Genomic DNA, 6590 nt, shown 5'->3' on the forward strand with positions numbered 1-6590 from the left:
AAAAAAAAAAAAAAAAAAAAAGACAAACATTCTAAGAGATAAATAGGCAAAGGACCACTGTACTGTTGATTGTCGAACTCAGCAAGCATTCTCCACCCCCTTCTTTGCCTGCATCACAGGCACCTAGGGGTAGTAATGTGATACAGTCTTGCAAGCAAGAATCTGCTGGAGGAGAGGGGCATTTCTAGGAAAAATTATGTTTTCTTAATTAAAGTAAAGAGGTCACACAAATTCCTTACCTCATTTTTCCTGCCTTGGAAAAGGATGGGATGGCTGAAGCTGAGGCAGTCATCTTGCAGATGTGATTCCATTGAGCTGCTGAACCAAAACCATTAGCAGCTGGTTACTTCCAGACTCCTGTTTGTGTGAAGAAAACATGAACCCTTATTAGTTTAAGCCACTGTTAATGAGGGTTTCAGATACTTTGAGCCAAAAACATTCCTCACGGATGTTCCTCCTATGATTAAGCAATTCATACACAAAAAGTAAGATACAGATAGACAATAAGCATAAACATTGCTTCACCTTGCAGATAATAAAATACATTAAAAATAGCAATGCTATTACGCTAAGTGAAATAAGCCAGCCACAAGAGGACTCTTACCTTATGATTCCATTTACATGAGATACCTAGAATCCTCAAATTCATGGAGACAGAAAGTAAAATGGTGGTTGCCAGGGGCTGGGACAAGAGGGAGGGGAAAATGGGGAATTAGCGTTTAAGGGACAGAGTTTCGGATGGATAAGATGAAAAAGTTCTGGAGGTGGATGTTGGTGATGGTTGCACAACAATGTGAATGTATTTAAGGCGTCTGAACTATACGCCGAAAAATTATTAAAATGGTAAATTGTATGTTGTACATATTTTACCACAACAAAAATATGATAAAAATCAGAAAAAAAATTAAATAGCAACACTAGTTTTCAATTTTCAAAACTGACTACATTTAAATTTTTTTTTAATTTTGTTAATGATGGTACACAGTGTTTCCGAGTGTGGGGAAACAAGGATTCTCATGTGCTACTGGTGGGAGTCTGAATTACTATGGTAAACTATACCCCAAAATCTTATAAATATTCAGATTTTTGGTACAGTGATCCTACTTCTAGGAATACAGCCACTAAAATAATCAGAAATATAGAGAATGTTTTACATCCGATGATGTTCATAACATCATTGTTTATAATATCAAACAATCTGAAACAACCTATGTGTCCAGAAAGGGGGCTGTTTAAATGCATTGCTATCTATCCCTTCCGTGGAACACGGTACTGGCATGATGAACAATGGTGTAAGTCAAGGGCTCTTAAACTTTGCTGTTCGTCTGGCGAGATTTTATAATTCCCAGTTCGCAATACCTCATATCCATTCAGTCAGGACTCCTGGAGGTGGGACCCAGACATCAGTACTTTTGAAAGCTCCCTCCACCCCCACCAGCCAGTGATTCCAATGCGCAGCCAAGCTGAAGAACCACTGATGGAGATTTCTATTTATTGACATGGAAACAACATAAATATTCACTAGAATTTGTTTGATGATAAAAGCAGATTATAGAACAGTCTGTATAGCATGAGCTCATTTAAAAATATAAATGTGTGGGAATTCTGAGTAAAGATGATGGATTTAACACCCACATTTGCTTTTACTTCTTCCTGAAACTCCACTAAAACAACAATAAAAAGATTTTTAAAAGGTACAAACTGACAAGGAGAAAAATAATGGGAGAAGAGAAAACAGCAACACAACTTTGAAAGCTAGAAAGCATTTGAGTGGTGACAGGGAACCAAGAAAGCCAAATCCTGAACTAATAGTAAGGAATGCTGAGAAAGAACCCAGTTTACAATGCAGAGCCCCCGCCCCTGATGATGACTTAATTAGTGGAAGCAGGTACCCCTGGAAGGATGAAGGAAAAGGTCACTTGAAAGTTTACTTAGGATGTAGTTGGAACTCCAGATCCCTTCCCTATGACAGTTGGATCTGAAGGTTTATTTTCTGGCGAGAGTAAAACAGACAGCCTCTAGACAAGAGGGCATCAGACACAGTGGTGGGCTGAGGGTACTATAACTGAAAGAAGACAGATTGAGTTAATGCTGAAATCTCTGGCTCTCTTCCCCTACTCAGTTCTCAGAACTGTGGTGGCCAGGTTTATACCTTCCACGCACAAGTCTGGAAGAAATCTGATCACCACAAGAAGAGAGACCTAAAGGTACTTGTTATGGGCTGAATTGTGTCCCCCCAAAATCCGTATGTTCACATCTTACATACAAATGCGGGTGTAGCTCACGACAGGCTCTTAAAGAGGTAAATAAGTTAAAATGAGGTCATTAGGGTGGGCCCTAAACCGATATGATTGACATTCTTATAAGGAGAGTAAACTTGGAAACAGACACATACAGAGGGAAGATTATGTGAAGACACAGGGAGAAAATGGCAATCTATAAGCCAAGGAGAGAAGCCTCAGAAGAAACCCACCCTGCTGACAGTTTGTCTTGAACTTCTAGTCTTTGGAATTTGAGGACAATAAATTTCTGGTGTTTAAGGCACCCAGTCTGTGGTACCTTGTTACAGCAGCCCTAGCAAAAAAGTACAGTACTATACCGGAATTCCCCCCCCAAAATGGCCCCGCTATATCACCCTGCAGTGAAACTAAGCTGACAAGGTCCACTCACACCCTCCAAATGACTGCTTCCAAATGACTTTTGGTCCCCCACTCTTAAGCATTTTAGCATACATCCAAGGATTATCAGACATCCGTGGAACACTTCCAACATGAAAGATAGAATCGAAAGCAAACAAATAGGAAATTTAAAAAAAAGATTCAGAGAAAGCAGGGACTATTCATGAAGGAAAAAGAAAATGCTTCTGAAGTACTGATCCATGCTACAACATGGATGAACTTTGAAAATATTATGCCAAGTGAAAGGAGCCAGACACAAAGGCCACATAGTACAGGGATACATTTATATGAAATGTCCAGAATGGGCAAATTCATAGAGACAGAAAGTAGATTAGTGGTTGCCAGGGGACGGGAGGGGGAGGGAACAGGGAGAAACTGCTAATGGGTACAGGGTTTTAGCAGGGAGGGATGAAGATGTTCTGAAATTAGATGATAACAATAATGGTTACACAACTCTGTGAATATACTAAAAACCACGGAATTTTAGACTTTGAAAGCGTAATTTGTATGTGAATTATGTCTCAGTAATCTGCTATCAAAATTATATAATAATATCCTCAGAGATATATGAAAAGATAGTATATATATACATATATATTAAATACAAACAGAATGCTATAAATAAGGAAAATATTTTTTTCAAAAAGAGCTCCTAGAAATTAAATTATATTATGGTAAAAAGGATTTAATTCAATAGAAGGATTGGAATATAAAATTGAGAAAATCTTCCAGAAAGTAGAACAAAAAGATGAAGAAACAAAGTAATAGGAAAAAAAAAAAAGGTAAGAAAATTAGAGGACCAGTCTAAGAGATACAGCCTGCAAATAATGGTGGTGCAATAGAGAGAACAGAGAGGAAACAGGGAAGTGTGTCAGTTATCTATTTCTGCATAACAGGTTCCTCAAACATTTAGTGGCTTAAACAACAATAATCACTTACTATCTCCTGTGGTATCTGTGGGACAGGAATTCAGACGGGGCACAGTGGGGACTGTTTATCTGTGCTCCACAATGTCTGGGCCTCGGCTGGAAGGCTCAAAGGCTAGAGACTAGAATCATCTGAAGGCTCATTCATATGTCTAGTGGTTGGTGCTGGCTGTCAACTGGTATACCCATGTGGTCTGGGCTTTCTCACAATGTAGTAGCTGGATCCCAATAATAAGTGTTGAGAGAAATAGAGGGAAAGAGAGATCCAGGCACAAATCATATTTCCTTTTATAACCAATCCTTGGAAGATGAACAGTGTTACTTCTCCCATATTCTATTGGTTGAGGCAGTTACAAAGGTCCACTCATGTTCAAAAGTACAGAATACAGACTCTACCACTCCTTGGAGGAATGTCAAGGTCACATTGTAAGAAGAGTATATGGGATGGGAGATATATTGGCATAGTCATCTTTGGAAAATGCAATCTTCCATAGAAGAAAAACTTCAAAGAAATATCAAAACATAAGAAAATTTTCCAGAACTGAAGGATATGAGTTTCCAACTTAAAAGGGACCATTACAGGCCCAATCTAATGAATGAAAATAGAACCATGCTAAGTCATCTCACAGAGAAATTTCAAAACATTGAGGTCAAAGAGAAGATCCTACAAGCTTCTGTTAGTTTTCTGACTGCACCTTTTCTTTTTGGAACCTTCCACTGCCGCTCTGGGGAGACAATCCATCATCACTCAACACTGCTTCCCCTACCTCAGGAGAGTGTGCTTGCCCCACGTCAATCAATGTACCTGGCTGTTTCAGGGATGGACACATTTAACAAATAAAGCCAAGCCTAGCTCTTTTTCAGGGACTGATATAGACGTTGGTTATGAAAGGGCCTCTTCTGAGATTGTAAGCACCAGGGACAATGTAAGCCTGGAGTTGCCAGGAGCTGTCTTTGCAGCCAAGTGTGAGAGGCCCACTCAAGAATGAAGCCAACAGTAAGGGAAGTAAAGCCAAGAGATGGAAAGAGAAGGAGAGAACTGAAATGATATTGTTTGAATGCCTGGAACTAGCTCTACCCTTGGCTAGCCAAGGTTATGTAAGCCAACCAATCCCCTTTTTTGCTTAAGCTCATTTGAGATAAGTTTCTGTTACTTAAAACCAGAAGAGTGGGCTTCCCTGGTGGTGCAGTGGTTGAGAATCCGCCTGCCGATGCAGGGGACACAGGTTCGTGCCCCGGTCCGGGAAGATCCCACGTGCCGCGGAGCGGCTGGGCCCGTGAGCCGTGGCCGCCGGGCCTGCGCGTCCGGAGCCTGTGCTCCGCAACGGGAGAGGCCACAACAGTGAGAGGCCCACGTACCACACACACAAAAAAACAAAAAAACAGAAGAGTATTGACTCATTCAACAATTCTTTGCATTGGTATTTCAGAGAAGAATAACCATATGAGACAGTAATCACCAGAATATGCTAACTTTGTCAGTTTCCCAAAGGTAGATTGCAACAGTAGCAAGCATTCCTAGGACACTCAAAAAAATTCAAGTAACAACTATAAAAGTTTTTGCAGGATTTACTCACATTTCAATGAGATATTTTAAGGAAATAGAGAGAGAGATCCTATTTGTCTATCAAGTAATTTTGTACCTGTAATTCATCATTAGTGATGTATGTGTAAAAACTTAATTTTAAAAAGGCGGTGTTGGGCTTCCCTGGTGGCGCAGTGGTTGCGCGTCCGCCTGCCGATGCAGGGGAACCGGGTTCGCGCCCCGGTCTGGGAGGATCCCACGTGCCGCGGAGCGGCTGGGCCCGTGGGCCATGGCCGCTGAGCCTGCGCGTCCGGAGCCTGTGCTCCGCGACGGGAGAGGCCGCAGCAGAGGAAGGCCCGCATACCACCAAAAAAATAAATAAATAAATAAAATAAATAAAAAGGCGGTGTTATTTTCAGAAATGACATATATCTCAAATGTGAGCGCTAAGATATATGGTACAGCTGAAGACATGACAAACGTTTATAATTCTGTTCTGCTAAGTTTCACAAATCCTTTGGAATCTCTTAAATTTTCCAAACATTATTTTATAATTGTTATAATTTCCTATTCATAGTCTGTATATATGTATTCTCCTCAAGGTATATTTTCAGAATTTAAAGAGAAAAATGTATTTAAACACTGTTGTAAACAATGAGCTTATGTGGGACTCAGATTAGCGTGAGGTTCTAATTTGGTGTTTTTCTTTTGGAAATTGAATGTATGCATTTTCCTTTCCAGAAAGGGGGATGGAAAAAGGAAGGGAGGGAGGGAGAGAGAGAAAGGAAAAGCAAAGAAAAAGGAAAGAATAGGTAGGAATTGAATTATTCATTAATTATAAGTGTAATTTCTAATTTTCAGGTGCAAAAATACAAGATAGAAGATTTTGCATAATTATAAGTCTATCATGCCAGGTTCCCAAACTGATGTGTTCTAAGCTTGGTATAAACAAATAGTAACTCAGGAGTATGTATTTCCCCACTACAGTACCTCAGAAGGAAAGAAAGTTTTCAGAATCACTTAGCTTTAACTTTGCAGTTTAATGTCATACTGTTTCCAGAATGAAGAATCAAACAAACCATCTTTTACTAGACATATTTTTGGTTAGTTTAAATGGATTTGGAGCCATCAAAACACTTGATCCAGATTTTTGACTTTGTTTAATCTATGTTACTCACCATGGAGGATACAGAGTCAACTAGGATTTTTAGGGGAGTAGAAAACTAAACAATATTCTAATCACTTTGAAATTGATCCTTTGGAATTGACTTTCAAAAAAGTTAAAATAGGGCTTCCGTGGTGGCGCAGTGGTTGCGCGTCCGCCTGCCGATGCAGGGGAACCGGGTTCGCGCCCCGGTCTGGGAGGATCCCACATGCCGCGGAGCGGCTGGGCCCGTGAGCCATGGCCGCTGAGCCTGCGCGTCCGGAGCCTGTGCTCCGCAACGGGAGAGGCCACAACAG

At 40.5% G+C, this 6590-nt stretch overlaps 1 long non-coding RNA gene across 1 annotated transcript in view; it reads right to left on the reverse strand.

The window, feature by feature from the left end:
* LOC102980306 (uncharacterized) overlaps positions 1-6590 on the reverse strand; it is a 223702-nt gene that overhangs the window by 192111 nt on the left and 25001 nt on the right. The window contains exon 2 of the long non-coding RNA XR_447341.4: positions 240-357. This is a non-coding gene — a long non-coding RNA (uncharacterized lncRNA). The remainder of the gene's footprint in view (positions 1-239; positions 358-6590) is intronic.

The sequence above is a fragment of the Physeter macrocephalus genome, chromosome 21 (genome assembly GCF_002837175.3).
Source record: "Physeter macrocephalus isolate SW-GA chromosome 21, ASM283717v5, whole genome shotgun sequence".
NCBI lineage: Eukaryota > Metazoa > Chordata > Mammalia > Artiodactyla > Physeteridae > Physeter > Physeter macrocephalus.